The sequence below is a fragment of the Cebus imitator genome, unplaced genomic scaffold (genome assembly GCF_001604975.1).
Source record: "Cebus imitator isolate Cc_AM_T3 unplaced genomic scaffold, Cebus_imitator-1.0 Scaffold529, whole genome shotgun sequence".
NCBI lineage: Eukaryota > Metazoa > Chordata > Mammalia > Primates > Cebidae > Cebus > Cebus imitator.
The window spans coordinates 85814-103311 of record NW_016107844.1 but is presented as its reverse complement, the minus strand read 5'-3'; the positions used below and the strand labels follow the sequence as shown (position 1 = coordinate 103311).

General features: G+C 45.0%; 1 long non-coding RNA gene across 1 annotated transcript in view; it reads left to right on the top strand.

Annotated features, from left to right (window-relative positions):
• Positions 1-1267: 1267 nt before the first annotated feature.
• LOC108293281 overlaps positions 1268-17498 on the top strand; it is a 48312-nt gene continuing 32081 nt past the window's right edge. The window contains exon 1 of the long non-coding RNA XR_001820622.2: positions 1268-1366. This is a non-coding gene — a long non-coding RNA (uncharacterized LOC108293281). The remainder of the gene's footprint in view (positions 1367-17498) is intronic.

The window sequence follows — 17498 nt, the reverse complement described above, 5'->3', positions numbered from 1 at the left end:
TCTTCCTCACCATCACCACCACCAACTTCCTCACCGTCACCGCACCGTCTTCCTCACCGTCACCGCCACCATTCTGCTCGCCCTTTCCCACATCCAAACAAAGCTGCAGAGTGCAGCCCATGTTCCTTCATTATCCCATTTTGACCATCGCTGCTGCCATTATTCACTCTTACAGTTAAGGATGCAGAGGTTCAGAGAGGTCGAGGGGCTAACCCAAGTCACATGGCCCGATGAGGTGGAGGTGGGGGAGGATGGATTGGGAAATCTGCCCTGGAATCCCTGTTAGAAAGTGTCAGCAGGGCACAGGTGGGGTCTGTGTGTGCACTTGTGTAAGTGTGTCTGTCCTGATCATCTCTGTGCACCTGAATCTGGGTACATCCTGAGTGTGTGGGGTGCTTGGGCAGTCTGTGGTGCCTTGGTAGGTGTGGATGTGCGGAGCTGTGCTGGGGGTGTCCTCAGGGTCCAGTGTGTGTATGTGGCTGGGTGCTGATACATGCATGCACATGGCTGCTCCACCCCCTTCTCAGATGCCTTGGCTCCGGGTTTGACAACTGAAACCCAGCTGCGCTCTGGCCGGGAAACCTAGGAGGAGTCAACAGTCCCTAAAGAGGGGCTCCACATGCCGCCAGCAAGCGCGCCTGGCCCAATGCCTAATTCCCTGCAAATGCTCTTTCAATCTGTTTCTAATTTGGACTCTGCCTTCCCCTGCCCCCACCCATCCCTTCCCACCCTCTCGACTTGCCTGAAACCAGTCAAATTATGCTGAATAATGGCTGCAGAGCGGGGAGAGTGCTAAAGGTCGCCAATGGGCTGTCGGAGGGTGTAATAATGTCACATTTTAATTTACACAGGGAACGGCGCACGAATCAAAACCAGTAAATAATTTGGGCTTCACCAGCAGCTGTGGCCCACAGTAACTCCTACAGGTCATGCCACTTCCCGGGGAGAAATCACTAACTGTCACACCCTGAAGTCCACCATGCTTGAGAAAACCCATGTGCATATGTACAGATGTAAAATACCACATTTTCTCTCTGCAAGGGGACCATATTTGGAGACTTGCAGCATCAGCAAGAATCTCTCCAGTTGTTTGAGTATTACCCAGATGTTCTGGGTATTAAGATTCTAAAACAAAATATGCCTTCTGTATATTTTGCTGCCCTGTGAAATACTCAGCTCCAGGCTGACCCAGATGCATGGGAAAGTGTATACAAAGCAGAGTGAGGAGCGTGGAAAGCAGGGCTGTATGTCCACATTGACAGCAGCTCTGAAAAACCAATCTACATGCAGAGAAAGGCGGGAGGGGCTGCTGGGGAGACGTCTGTTGGAGCTTTTTCATGCTGAGGGGTTGGGGGTATGATTTGAGGTACAGTTGTTTTAATAATTAATATAAACTTAAAAAGAGTGCATGTGGTGGGGTGCGGTGGCTCACGCCTGTAATCCTAGCACTTGGGGAGGCTTAAGTGGGCAGATCATGAGGTCAGGAATTTGAGACCAGCCTGGCCAACATGGTGAAACCCATCTCTACTAAAAATACAAAAATTAGCCTGGCGTGGTGGTGGGCGCCTATAATCCCAGCTACTTAGGAGGCTGAGGCAGGAGGATCGCTTGCACCCGGGGTGTGGGGCAGAGTTTGCAGTGAGCCAGGATAGTGCCACTGCACTCCAGCCTGGGTGACAGAGCAAGACTGTCTCAAAAAAAAAAAAAAAAAAAAAGGAAAAAAAAGAATGCATGCATTCTTTGAAGGCAGGGGACTTGCTCTACTGACCCCTTTTGGTCCCTTGCAGACCGATGAGTTAGCTGGGAGCCCCAAAGTGGGGAGGTCTTGAGATGGTTCTCGCCTGTGTTTTGTGGCTGAGTAACCCGGGAAGGCGGAAGGCGGGAGGAGGACAAGCTGTAGGTTTTCACAGCATCTGGAGCCCTTTGCTGGGAGGCCCTGCCTCTGGTGTTCTGGTGAAAACTCCGTTCCCTCCCCCGAGCCTCCGGAGCATCCGCAATTGGTGTGTGCTCCAGGGGCTGCGGAGGGGGCCTGGCGTGCTGCCCACCTCTCAGCTGGCTCTGCCACTGCAGGAAGGTGGGGTTTGCACCCCGCGGGGCCACTGCCTTGGAAGCTGTGAGGCTGTCAAGACTCTGGAGCTGCAGCTTCTCCATCTGGCTGGAAAGGAAGCAGGGGAAGAAGCTGCTGGGGTTGAATGACACCCTGAGGACTTTGCTCCCCTCTTCCTACCACACAGCAGACCCGGGCCACCAGGATGCCTGGGTGAGAAAGGGGCGGGGCGGGGGCCCACACTTGTATTGCACACCAGAGCCTGTCTCCTGTTTCATCCCTCAAGGTGCTTCCCATTCATATTCTTTTTTCCATTTTCACACTGTTGCCATCTATTTAGTTGTGTGTGACACTAAGGACACTGCCTGTGCCAAAATCCTCATTTAATACTCAGAACACACCTGCGAAGTATGTGTGGCAAAGAAGGCTAGCTGTCCACTGGCCAAGGGCGGACTTCTCCTTCCTTTAGGGTTGAGTTTCTGCTAAGCAAATGGCTGCAATTTTCCAATTCCCTTATAATTAGGTCCAGCCCTAGGATCGAGTTCCGACCAATGGAAAGTGAGCAGTGGAGTGGGTTGCTCCATTCCAGAGCCTGCCCTCTGGAAACCTCCCAGAAAGCTGTCTCCAAGTACCGCCCCTTCTTCCTGGATGGAGCGTGGGCACCCCACCATGACCTTCGAGGCTATAAACTTGAAATGGCGGAGCATCTGCCACCTTGGGGATTTGAGTGACTGTGTGGAGACAGACTGCCCAGACAGCATGTTCCCAGCCTTGTCCTGAGCAAGAAATAAACTTATACCCTATTGTTTCCCAGTCATTATACTGTTGGGGGTTTGTTTTAGCAGTGAACATACCCTAAGTAATTGATTAGAAATTTTCCTTCCTGTTGTACAAATGAGGGAATCGAGACTCAGAGAGGAAAATTCATTGCCCAAGGTCACATATTCAGTCACTAGCAGAGTCACGATGCCAGCCTAGGCCTTCCTGGCTTCAAGGTCATGCTCCACTTATGTGAGTTTCCCCAAGTGTGCTCCACAGAGCGCTGCTGAAACCCCGACACCATCACGACAACGCCCCGCAGCTCCCATGCTCAAATAAGTTTGGGAAATGCCAGCTTCAGGTCAACGGGTTTCTTCGCCGCAGTCCTTTCCACGTCACCATGCTAATGATACCTGTGTATTACCACCAGAGCATCTAACATGAAGGATTTTCCAATGGGTTGAACTGTGTTACTCTCTCAACCCTCTGAAGGATTCATTGAAGTCCTAACCCTCGTATGTGACCTTATTTGGGTACAGGGTCTTTGCAGATTTAACCAAGTTAAAATGAAGTCATCAGATGGGCCTTAGTTCAATATGACTGGTGTCCTTAGAATAGGGGAAATTCTATTTATATAATTTTAAATATAATATATATGCGTCTCTTTATAACACAGAGACAAGCAGACACAGAAGGAAGATGATGTGAAGACGCACAGGAACACACAGCAGATAAGCCACAGGAGGGGGAGGGCTGGAGTGGTGCGTATGTAAACCAAGGAATGCCAGAGATTGCCAGCAAACCCCAGAAACTAGAAGAGGCAAGGAAGGCTTCTCTCCCAGAGCTTTCCAAGGAAGCACAGCCCTGCCAGCATGCTGACTTCGGCCTTCTCACCTCCATCACTGTGAGAGCCCACGTGTCTGTTGTTGAAGCCACCCAATTTATGGTACTTTGTAATGGCACCCCTGGGAAATGCATACATTGCTTGGGGCTCCTTTCAAAACCAAAATTTCTGGGCAATGTTATCTTACTGATAATCATCCAAATGACAAACAGTGGTGGCTTTGGTTTACTGACAAACAGAGGAAGGAAAGGAGAGCCTGGAGGGACAAAGGGTAGCACCACAGAGCTGCTTGGAGCTTCAGCTTTGGAGCCGAGGAGGCTGCTCTGCACCCGGCTTTTTTCACATCCTGGGGCACAGTCCTCCACCGCTCTGGACACAGCTGCCTTTTCTATAAGGGTGGGGCTAACACGTATGTCATAGGTTGGCAGGAGGGTTAAACAAATTAACATACCCTAAATGTCTAGTCTGGTACCTGGCAGATACCCAGTATCTGTTCCTTTGACTCACACAAGCAGGACTGAATCCAAACTCTGCTATTTACCAATAATGTTGCCCTGGGCAATTTGCTCAATCTTTCAAAGTCTGGGTTTCACCATCTAAGCAAAGAGAAAGTAATGCCTGTTGTTAAAAAAAACCATTTTAAAACAAGGTAAAATTCATGATTCTGAAATAGATAAAAATGAGCACATTATCATTATGAATGAGTGAACCAGTGACATTACAACTGATTCAAAGAAGAATCCAAAGACCAGATGTGTTTCTAGTTATGGAGTGTTGATGTTCAAGTGGCCGCGGTGATCTGGCTTTTGCACTGTGTGGGAGGGTGGATGGAGCTCGTTTGCCGGTCCACAATTCAGGGTCACTGTGCGTCCTCTGTTCCCTTGAACTTTCAGAGCAGTAAATTAGCCCAAAGTCTAGAATTAGATAATCCAGAGAGTACGCTCTCAACAATAAATAGTTTTCTCTTGGAGAAACCCTGTAATCTTTGCTTATTTCAGATTTCCTTATAGTCTCACATATTTATATGCGTAGGATTGAGGAGAGTTGGATACATGAAAAAAGGAAGTTGCTGAATCAGGTATAATCCTATTTTTATAAAAACAAACAAACTGTGTGTATGGGTATACATATGCACACACATGAGTGGGTGTGTATATGTAATGTTGATTAAATATAGACAAATGTCAGGAAGTATACACAAGGATTGTAAACGATGGCTACTTCTGGAGGGCAGGTCTGATGATGGTGATGGTGATGGTGGAGGCAGACTTTCATGACTTATTTTCTAAACTTCTGTGTTGTTTGAATAAAAACAAATACCTACTCCACAGTATATTGTGAATAAGGAATGTCTGCGTGAGAAAAAAGAAGTGTCCATTGTGCTTCACACAATGGGTAGCATTCAACAAATCACAGGTTTCATCATTGTTCTTATTTTACATTCAACTATCCCAGAGCCCCCTAAGCCTATTCCAGGGAAGGAAATTACAAACAAGAACAATGCTATTGTAGCCCAAGGACCTCTCCCTTTGTGGTAGGCTAGTTTTGAAATCCTTGACTTGCATTTTGACTCCCTGGAGGTGGGAGGAGGTCTCCATTCTCCATCCTGAGATACAGCCTTGGAGTGGCTCCTGTCTGTTTCATTTCCTTAGCCCCCACCAGCAGCCCCACTCTCAGGCCCACCCAGTGTTTAGCTGTGACAAACTCCTTGGCCACAGGAGGGAGGCCTGACTGGGGCCAAACTCTAGGGTGAAGGGTTGTCTATGCCCTGTGCCATCTTCTTGCCCATACGGGAACTAGGAGACACCTATTTGTTCCATTGGAGTCTGGTTACCATCCCCTACCCAGGGAGGAGGTGCTGGTCACAACAGGTGAAGAGACAAAATAAAGTTGTTTTTTTTTTTTTTGAGACAGAGTCTTGCTTTGTCACCCAGGCTGGAGTGCAGTCGTGCGATATCGGCTCACTGCAACCTCCCCTCCCGGGTTCAAGGAATTCCCTGCTTCTGCCTCCTCAGTAGCTGGGATTACAGGTGCCTGCCACCATGCCTGGCTAATTTTTGTATTTTTAGTAGAGATGGGGTTTCACCATGTTGGCCAGGCTGGTCTTGAACTCCTGACCTTGTGATCTACCAGCCTCCGCCTCCTAAAGTGCTGGGATTACAGGCGTGAGCCACTGCACCCAGCCTGAAATAAAGTTTTTGATCACATGAAGCTAAGGATCTAATTTCAACCTCTGACTCATCCTCCAAAGGGCAGCTTTGGTGCTTCCCAAAGGGCTTGGGATGGAGTCAGGAGACCCAACCCTCGTGCAGGTTTGGCTACCAACTAGCTGCATCTCTATGGACTGTGTCTCAGTTTCTCTATCTGCCTAATGACAGTAAGAGTAAGGTTTATCTCCAAGGGCTATCATGAGGCTCAGCCAAGGTGATATCTGTGAGCTGTGGGGTTCTGTAGAGATTTAGTTTTCACTGATGCAATGAGGTACTCAGGATGTTTAATATGCTTTAATAGCAAATGTTACGTGGCACTTACCATGGCGTGCAAGGCCCTGTTATATCTGATTTACATATGTTTAGTCATTCAATATTCACAGCAGTGCTAGGAGGAATGCACTGTTATACAATCCCCATTTTACAGATGAGAAAATAGAGACAATGAGTGCTGAGTAACTTTCCCCAAAACTTCCCATGGCAACAGTCACATCTGGACAGAACCCTTCCTCAGGAAGTCCTCTCTCAAACTCACAGACTCCTGGGTTTTCTTTTCTTTTCTTTTTTTTTTTTTTTTGGTCCTTTCACTGTAGAATACTTCAACTGTATGAGAGTAAAAAGAATATTATAATAAATTTCCAGCCGTTCCCATTACCTAGCTTTATTAATTACCAATTCATAGCCATCATCACTCCCCTTCACTCCCTGAATTATTCCACAGCAAATCCCAGACATCATATGTACATATAATTTATTTTCTATTTATTTACTTATTTTTTGAGCTGGCCTCACTCTGTGCCTGGCTGGAGTGCAGTGGCACCATCATAGCTCATTACAGCCTCAAACTCCTGGCTCAAGCGATCCTCCCACCTCAGCCTCCCACGTAGCTGGGACTATGGGCATGTGCCATCATGCCTGGCTACCTTTTTAAATTTTTGTAGAGATGAAATCTTGCTCTGTTGCCCAGGCTGGTCTTGAACTCCTGACCTCAAGCAATTCTCCTACCTTGGCCTCTCAAAGCGGTGGGATTACAGGAGTGAGCCATCACGCCCAGGCTTTATTTTCTATTTCGATAAGACAAGAGTCTCCAGAAAACATTTAGCCATAAGATCATTAGGCCACTTAAAATATTTTAACAGTAATTCAGTAATTCCATAATATCATTGACTATTCAGTCATTATTCATATTTCCCAGATTTTCTTATGCATTAAGAAAAATTGGTTTTCTTTATTTGAATTGAGATTCCAAAGAAGTTCCCATATTGTGATTGGTGGATAGGTCCCTTAAGACTGTTTTAATCGACAGGTTTCTCTTTCAGTTTTTTCCTTGCATTTTTGTTTGCTTATTTGTTATTATTGTTCTGAAGAAACTGGGTCACTTGCCCTATGGAGTTAACCACAGTACAGATTTTGCTGAATGCGCCTGTATGGTTTGTTTATAGGGTTACAATTTCTCTGCCCTCTAGGTTTTTTTTTTTTTTTTTTTTTTTTTTTTTTTTTATGGTAGTTATATTTAGAGGGCTGCCCAGATTCAAGCTAAAAAAAGAATCTAATTTTTATGGTCGTTTTAGGCTCACAGCAAAATTGGGCAGAAGGTACAGCATTTTCCTATATGCCTCCTGCCTCAACAGATGCATAGACTTCCCCGTGAACAATATCCCCCACCAGAGTGGTATTAAATACATTTGTTTCAATTGATAACCCTGTATTGACACATCCTTATCACCCAGAGTCCATAGTTTACATTAGGGTTCACTTTTGGGGTTGTCCGTTTTATGGGTTTGGAGGAATGTAAAATGACATGTGTCACTATTACAGTATCATACAGAGTAGTTTCCCTGTCTTACAACTCCTCTGTGCTCCACCGTTCATAACTCCCTCCCCACTAACTCCTGGAAACCACTCGTCTTTTTGCTGTCTCCATAGTTTTGCCTTTTCTAGACTGCCATATAGTTGGAATCGTAAAGTATGTAGCTTTTTAAGATTAGCTTCTTTTCTTTCTTTTCTCTCTTTCTTACTTTCTCCCTCTCTTCCTTCCTTCCTTCCTTCCTTCCTTCCTTCTTTGCTGCCGCGTCTGTTAAGGTTTTTGTCTATTTTTTAATCAGGTTTCTTTTTTCTTTACTTTTTTATTTTTGAGACGAAGTTTCACTCTTGTCACCCAGGTTTGGAGTGCAATGCAATGGTACGATATTTCTTCTCTGATTCATGTGTTATTTAGAAGTGTATTGTCTAATCTCCAAGTACTTGGGAATTTTCCAGCTATCTTTCTGTTGTTCATTTCTGGTTTAATTCTATTATGTAATAGCAGACATTGTGTGATTTCTATTCACTTAAATTTGTTAAGGTGAGCTTTATGTCCCAGAATGCTATCTTGGTGAACTTCCTATTTTTCTTTTTGAGACAGAGTCTCAGTCTGACCCAGGCTGGAGTAAAGTGGCATGATTTTGGCTCACTGCAACCTCTGCCTCCTGGGTTCAAGTAATTCTCCTGCATCAAGCCCCCTGAGTAGCTGGGATTACATGCATATGCCACCATGCCAGGCTAATTTGTACATTTTTAGTGGAGACGGGATTTTGCCATGCTGGCCAGGCTGGTTGCAAACTCCTGATCTCAAGTGATCTTTCCATGTGACCTTGAGAAGAATGTCTATTCTGCTGTTGTTGAAGTAGCCTACAGACGTCCATTATATCCAATTGATTGATTGTGTTATTGACTTCAACTATATTCTTACTTATATTCTGCCTCCTGGATCTGTCCACTTTTGATAAAAGGATATTGAAATATCCAGCCAAAAGAGTGGATTCATCTACTTCTTCTTGCAGTTCTATTGCTTTTTGCCTCACCTATTTTGATGCTCCGTTAGGAGCATAAATTAAGGATTGTTATTTCTTCTGGAAGAATTGATCTCTTTATTATTATATAATGCCCCTCTTTATCCCTGATAACTTTCCTTGCTGTGAAGTCTACTCCATCCAAAACGAATACATCTATCCTTGCTTTCCTAATTAGTGTTACTGTGCTATATCTTTCTCTATACATTTACTTTAAATCTATATGGATCCTTATATTTAAAGTTTGTTTCTTGTAGACAACAGGTAATCAAGTCTTGTTTTTCAACCCACTTTGACAATCTCTGTCCTATAGTGGGTACATTTAGGCCAGGCATGATGGCTTACACCTATAATCTCAGCACTTTGAGAGGCTAAGGCAGGAGGAATGCTTGCATCCAGAAGTTCAAGACCAGCCTGGGGACCACAGTGAGACCTCATCTCTATGAAAAATAAAAAATTAGCCAGGCATAGTGGTGCACACCTGTAGTCCCAGGTATTCTGGAGGCAGAAGCGGGAGAATTGCTTAGGCTTTGGAGGTGGAGGCTGCAGTGAGCCGTGATTGTCCCACTACACTCCAGCCTGGGTGACAGAGTGAGACCCTGTCTCAAAATAATGATAATAATAATTATTTTTAAAGTGGGTGCATTTAGGCCATTGCTATTCCAAGTGATTACTCCTGTCATTGAATAAATATTACCATATTTATGGTTGTTTTCTATTAGTTGTCCCGGTTCTGTGTTCCTATTTTGTCTTCTACTCTTTTTCTTCCTTTTGTGTTTTAATTGAACATTTTATTATTCCATTTCCTCTTCTTTCTAAGCAGATCAGTTTTATTTTTTCACTTTTTTAGAAGTTGCCCTAGAGTTTGCAATACACATTTACAACTAACCCAAGTCCACTTCAAATAACGCTATACTAGCTGGGTGCAGTATCTTATGTCTGTCATCACAGTGATTTAGGAGGCCGAGGTGGGAGAATCACTTGAACCCAGGAGTGAGCCACGATGGCGTCACTGCACTACAGCCTGAGTGACACAGTATGACCCCATTTCAAACAAAACAAAAAAATCCAACACACACACAGACACATACACACACACACACACACACACACACACACACACACACCCCAAACAATACCATATCACTTATGGGTAGTAGGAGTAACCTAAGATAAAATAATTTTAATTCCTCCCCTCCATCCCTGGTATTATTGCTGTCATTCATTTCACCTATACATCAGCATATACGATTAAATACATTGCTGCTATCATTATCTTGAACATACTGATATCTATCAGATCAATTAAGACTAAGAAACAAGTCCAGGAGCAGTGGCTCATGTCTGTAATTCCAGCACTTTGGGAGGCCGAGGCAGGTGGATCACCTCAGGTCAGGAGTTCAAGACCAGCCTGGCCAACATGGCAAAACCCCATCTCTAATAAAAATATAAAAATTAGCCAGGCACAGTGGTATGCCACCGTAATCCCACCTACTCAGGAGGCTGAGATGGGAGAATTGCTTGAATCTGGGAGGCGGAGGCTGCAGTGAGCAGAGATCGCAGCACTGCACTCCAGACTGGACAACAGGGCGAGACCCCATTTCCAAAAAATAAAGGGGGAATAAGAAAAACAAAGGTTTTTATTTTACTTTCACTCGTTCCTTCTCTGATGCCCTTCCTTTCTTTATGCTAATCCCAGTTTTTGATTTGTATAATTTTTCTTCTTTCTAAATAACTTCTTTTGAAGTTTCTTGCAAGGCAGTTGGATTGGAAAAAAAAAATTTCTCAAATTTTGTTTTTCTGAGGTCTTTACTTCTCCTTCTTGTTTGAAGGATAATTTTGCAGGGTACAGAATTCTAGGTTGGTGGTTGTTTTCTCTCAACACCTTAAGTATTTTAGTTCATTCTCTTCTTGGTTGCTTTGTTTCTGAAGAGAAGTCAGATAGTATTCTTACCTTTGCTCTTCTGTAGATAAGCTGTTTCTTCCCTCTGCCTTCTTTCAAGATTTTTTTTTCTTTATCTTTGATTTTCTATAGTTTGAATATAATATGCCTGGGTGTATTTTTTGGGCATTTATCCTGCTTTGTGTTCTCTGAGCTTCTGGAATCTGTGGTTTTGTATCTGATCTTAATTTGAGGGAAATTCTCAGTCTTTATTCTTTCAAATATTTCTTCTTTTCCTTTCTCTCATTCTTCTCCTTTCCTTATTCCCATTTACACCATTTGTAGTTGTCCCGCAATTCTTGGATAGTCTGTTTTATTTATTTCAGTCTTTTCTCTGTTGTTTTTTTTTTTTTTTTTTTTTTTTTNTTTTTCAGTTTTGAAGGTTTCTATTGAAATGTGCCCAAGCTCAGAGATTATTTTCTTAGCCATGTCCAGTCTACTAATAAGCTCATTGAAGGGATTCTTCTCTTCTGTTACAGTGTTTTTTATCTCTAGCATTTCTTTTTAGTTTTTAGAATTTCCATCTCTCTGCTCACATTGCCTATCTCTTCTTGAATGCTGCTTACTTTATCCATTAGAGCCCTTGGCATACTAGTCATAGCTGTTTTACATTCTAGGTCTGATCATTTCAACATCCCGGTCATACCTGAATCTGGTTCAAATGCTTGCTCTGTCTGTTTGGGCTTCATTGTTTTGCCTTTTAGTATGTCTTGTAACTTTTTCTTCAAAGCCAGGCATGGTGTCTTGGGTAAAAGAAGCTGTTGTAAATGGGCCTTTGGTGATGTGGTGGTAGGGCATTGGGGGAGGAGTACTGTTCCACAGTCCTACGATTTGGTCTCCATCTCTTGGGAAGCCTGTGCCTCTGGACTGTGAACTCTACACCTGCTTCTCGGCACCCTCCCCCCCGAAGATTTGAGTGAGATCCAGTTGGGTATATTTCCCTTCCTCCAGGTCAGTTAGGCACTGATAAAGCCCCAGTAGTTTAAGCATTGGTAAAATAGTTTCTCTTAAGGGCAGACCTTGTTAAGAAGAACAGAATGTTTTGGTGTATTTCAAAATGGCCCTTTTCTCCTCCCTGTACTGGAGACATGAGAGGATTTTTCTCCAATATTTAATGTGAGCACCAGGTCAAGCTCTTGGGGGTAAAACTTACAAATGTGTAGGACTCTCCCAACCCCATGACTAGGTCTTCTGTAGGGAGAAAACCCCACAAGAGCCAAGGCAAGGGTCTGAAGCCTCAGCACGTTCTCATATAAATAGAGAATTTGAAACAAATTAGAAATATAGTTACATAGTTATTCCTATATATAATCATAGAGCTACTCATATGTAATCACAAATATATACATGTGTGTAATTATATAATCTTTGATTTTACTAATAAGTCTCAGGTCAAGAAGCACAGGACTGAAGTGACATTGGAAAAGAGGTGACCCTAAGGCAAGATGCTCTAAGCCCTCTGTCACGCCCACATAAGGGCTGCTGGAGGACGCTTTGGCTGTGTGGCAGTACCAGCGCTGTGAAAGCGCCCTATGCTTAGCCAGCTAGGGAAGGAGACATCCAAGATGGCCAAGATGTCTCCTTCCCGGAGGAGTTAGGAGAAAACTCCGCTTCTCCAAGCTCTTGTGGTGGGCCTGACGGCTGTCAGGGAGGCCCGCAGACATCTGGGGACTTACCTGTCTCTGTGGTGCAGTATTTGGCGGTCACGTTCCATGGCTAATTTCAAGTTCTGCTTCTGCACCTGGTTCCTCTTTTCCTTAGAAGATAAGAATTAGTAATAGTAACATAAATCTTAGTGACTTTGTTATTTCTTGACAAGAATGAAATAAGTGCTGATGCCTTAGGTTTTCCCCTCGCCTCTGCTTTTTCAAACTCTTGGGCCCCTGTCTCCAAGACCCGTGATTTACGTGACCCTATCCCTGACCACCATCACCTCTTCCTGCCTGCCCTTCCCCCTGCTTTGTACTCAGTAAAAGTCAGAGTGTCCAGGGACTCGGGGCACTGCTGATCTCCACGCTTTGGGTAGCAGTGGACCCGTGGGCCCAAGCTCTGTTTTTTCTGTTTCTGCGTCATGTGTCTTTATTTCTAATTTCTCGTCTCCACACCAGCAGGGAGGGACTCACTTGGACCCTGTAGGGCTGGACCTTATAATCTTCTTAGAGTTTTTAACTCTTAGAGTTAGCCATACTGAGCCTCCAGCAATTAGTCACTTACAGTGTAGGGTTTCTGCTCTGGTCTGTTGTGATTCTCTGTATTCACCTGCCTGACTCTTCAGTTTGGGAGTGGTGGTTTACCCTGTAACCTCTCTTCTCTTATGGATCTAAGAAGAGCTGTTGCTTTTTCAATATGTTCAGCCAGCCTTTCTTCTCTCCTTCCTTCCTTCCTTCCCTCCCTCCCTCCCTCCTTCCTTCCTTCCTGACAGAGTCTGGCTCTATTACCCAGGCTGGAGTGCAGTGGCATGATCTCAGCTGACTGCAGCCTCTACCTCCCAGGCTTAAGCAACCCTCCCACCTCAGCCTCAGGAGTATCTGGGACCCCTGGCATGTGTCATTATGCCTGGGTAATTTTTGTATTTTTTGTAGAGACAGAGTTTTGCCATGTTGCCTGGGCTGGTCTCAAACTCCTGGGCTCAAGTGATCTGCCTGCCCTGGCCTCCCAAAGTGCTGGGATTACAGGCATGAGCCAATGTGCCCAGCCCAGCCTCTTACCTTTTGTTAGGGTAGCATGATGGATTCCAAGCTTCTTCTTTGCTGGGTTGGAAACTGGAAGTCCTCTTCTCGTTGCTTCTTCTTCCTCTTCTTCCTCTTCTTTTCTTTTTTTAAAGGAAGAACACTTCATAGGTGCTGCCCTTTTCCTCCATCCAGCCCCCAGCCCAAATATTAGTCTTTCTTCTTCCTAGTATCTAGGATGCCACCTGGAAAGAATGTGTGCGGGGACTAGGAATGCCTGGGGTCTATCTGGTGGGCGAGGCTAAAAAGGAAGTGGCTCCAGACTTCATCTGGAGAACTCAGTCTTCACCTGTACCTGCTATTTAGTCAGGAAGTCATCACTTCATAGTACTCTGAATCATAACCATGACTTCTGGAGTGTTTACAACATGCCAGCCACTGTTGCAGTTGCTTTTGATGTAAAAACTAATTTATTCTTCTCAACAACCCCATGTGGTTGGTACTGATGTTATTGCCATTTAGAAATGTGGAACCAAGCCCAGAGAAATGAAATCGCTTGTCTAAAATGTCACCACTGTGCTTGCCAGAGAGAACAGTCCTATCTTGGGGAGTCCTTGACTTCGGGCCTCTCTGGGCTTCCATCATCAACACGCTTTGATGCACTGCATTCTCACCCTGATTGACCTCTTGTGGCCTCAAAATAGTGCATCAGTTGCAAATTCCTCTTTTATCTTGGAGGCGGTTTGCCTGCCAGGGCAGCCACTCACATCCAGGCTTCTTGTCTCAAGGTCTCCTATAGACATAAGAATTATGCCTTCTCGTCAGGCAGTACTTTCCAAGCTAGATACAGGAAAAATGGGCCATCTGCCTCTTAGAGCTCTTTCCCTTCTGGAAATGACAGCTGCTTACCTTTCTTTCAGTGCTGGAGGACCACAGTAATGCTTTCCCATCAAGGCAATCTGTTAGGTACCGTTTAGTTTGACCACTTTACAAAATAACTACTCCCCTCCACCACCACCCACACTCCTAAAAAACAAAACAAAACAAAAAACAGTTCCCCTCCCTCAGATTTTAGGGTTGGAGCTGTTCCTAACTAGCCCTGGGGAACTGAGGTAGTGATCTTTGTACCTTCCAGGGATGTCGCTTGTCCAAGATTCTTCCTCAGAAAAAGGGAACTAGTAATAAATTATGTAAAGACTTCAGAAATTAAATCTCCAAGTTCTATTGGGAGCCAAACCTCTCTGCTCCCAAACCATGGAGTAGGAGGAGTGTGGGGTGAGGCCCAGAGTGGCACCAGGAGCTGTGAGCAGGACCAGTGACCCAGTTTGCCCAGGGCCTAGGACAAATGAAAAATGTGGGGCCCCTTATTAAAAAATGATCAAGAAGCAATTCCTGCTTCAGGGCAGGAAGCGGAGGTTGTGGGGGCACATAGAGTATGAAAGGTCCATTTATTAATTTAGTCATTAGTCACAAAAACCATGGAAAGTAAAGCCCCTAAAAGTCTTGTTGGCCCATTCAGATGCAGAGAAGGTAGGGTGAGAAAGCATTGTGCAGGGTTGGCTTAGAGGAGGCTGAGACTGTGCCTTCGCTTTTTATGTTTACTTTCTTAAAAGAACAGCAATGCAAGGAGAAACACTCGGGGGATGGAAATGGGAAACAGCAGATGCAGATGATATTGTTCTAAGGAAGGATTTTGCTCCTCAATTTCTTTAGGAGAGCCCGCACAGCAGAATGGAAGCTTCTGCTGGCCAGTCTTGCACTTCTCTTGCAGAGGAGACACGGATCACCATGAAGACCGGCCGTAAACTAAAGCTGGGGCAGAAACGTCTGGGTTGTGTACCAGGCAGTTGTTTCCAGCTCCCTCGGCAGGATCTCAGAGCACTTCCCCGAGATCACCAAGGGGCAGGAGTCCACAGTGCACACCTCCGTGGGGCCCTGTTCACATGTTCGTCGGCCAGGGAGTGGTGCCCCAGGGTACCTTTCACGTGGGCTACAGTGGGGGTTGTATGCTGTGACTCAGCATTTTTCCTCTCTGCATTTTATAGGTGGCTCTGGCATTCTATCAAATAATGGCTTTTCCACAGGTGGCCCTGGCACCTCCGCTGGACTTTAGTGGGGTACTCCCTGCTGTATCGTCTCATCTTCCTGCTATGGCTGGGTCTAGACTAGTGAGAGAAGGAATGAGCATATCATTCTTCGTTCTTTTCTGTTTTCTGCTAAGCCATGAAGGACTCCAGTGAATCCCCACAAGCAGCTGAGACCAACTTAGAACAAAATCCTTCCACTCCGGAGAGTGAAACTAGGTCTTCCTGGAAAATTACTTAATAGAATTTTAATGCTCATTGAATCCTTAAATCTAGCTAATTTTTAGAACCTTCCATTTACAAGGTTACATTTATAATCTTCTCTCGGTGCCTCAATTTTCTCATCTGTAAGATGGGCTGTAATATAATGGGTTATTGAGAGAATTATATGAGTTAATATAAGAAAAGTCCTGTCAAGTAATAAATGTTATTATTAAATGAGAAATGTGTTAAATAAATAAACATGTACAACGATTGTTTTTTCCTTTCCTTTTCTTTTTTTTTTTAAGAGATGGAGTCTCGCTCTGTTGCTCAGGCTGGAGTGCAGTGGCGTGGTCTCGGCTCACTGAAACCTCCGCCTCCCAGGTTCAAGCGATTCTCCTGCCTCAGCCACCCGAGCAGCTGGCACTACAGGTGCATGCCCCCACTCCCGCCTATTTTTTTTGTATTTTTAGTAGAGACGGGGTTTTGCCATGCTGACAAGGCAGGTCTCGAACTCCTGATCTGAGGTGATCCAACTGCCTCGGCCTCTGAAAGTGCTGGATTACAGGCATGAGTCATGGTGCCTGGCCTTTTTTTCTTTTTTCTTTTTTTAAAATGAAGTGTGGTCTTGCTACGTTTCTCAGGCTGGTCTCGAACTCCCAGGCTCAAGTGATCCTCCCGCCTCTGCCTCTGAGGAATTACTGGGATTACAGGTGTGAGCCACCGCACCTGGTCTACAATTACTGTGAAATCAAAAAGCTTACCTGTAATACTGGTTTGGTAGTAGCACCTGGTAATGTTTTGGCCTGTGGATGAAATGTTGAGTATTACTATCCAAAAGCAGGTTCCTGACTGACTCAAAAGTCACCATCTCTTGCGTCCAGATGAGCAGAGTCTTTCCTGCCTTCAAAGAAAAATGAGAAGAAAAGAACTGATTTCTTCTATGGCGTTGGACACTTTCCAGCACTTTATGGCTATGCTTTAAATTGATGAATGGCTGAATGCCATTGGAGACCCTGACAGGCTGGGACTGCTGGGATGTTAAAATAAAATGATAGAAAATGAAGACAATTCAGCTTGAGTTTCCACAGGGCCATTTGATCTGACCAGAATCCTTTCCAGAGCAAACGAGGCCAGAGAGAGCCAACACCTGTAACAACATTGCTGGTGTCCCGGCCTGAAGGGTGGCCACTGGAGACAGAAGGGAAATAAATAGTCCACGAGGCAGACAAAGGAAAGACACAGGCCTGGGGACCCAGCTGCCTCATGCCACCTTTGAAATGACAATGAGGATTTTAAAAACCTACTGCAATTTAAAACAGGAAAAGAAGAGTCTCCCTACCTGTAAGGTGATGCTCCGGCGGGGGCCTGTCTCCGGGACTCGCCCGTGTTGCAGCTGGGCCACCCTCTAGGGCCTTGGGCCTGATCTCACTCGGGACGTCGCCCTCCAGGTGGCTGTTCCAGAGGGAAGCAGGCTCCAAACAGAGGGAGGTGACCTCATCTTCATTACACTAGACACTGAAAATCTGACACTTTATCCACAGCAAGTAAACAATTTAAGAAGATTATTTTAAATAACAAAATAAAATTAAAAATAATACACTTTGGGAGGCTGAGGCAGGCAAATCGTGTGAGGTTAGGAGTTCGAGACCAGCCTGGCCAACATGGTGAAACCCCATCTCTATGAAAAGACAAAAAAGGCCGGGCGCGGTGGCTCACGCCTGTAATCCCAGCACTTTGGGAGGCCGAGGCAGGTGGATCACGAGGTCAAGAGATCGAGACCATCCTGGTCAATACGGTGAAACCCCGTCTCTACTAAAAATACAAAAAATTAGCTGGGCATGGTGGCACGTGCCTGTAATCCCAGCTACTCAGGAGGCTGAGGCAGGAGAATTGCCTGAACCCAGGAGG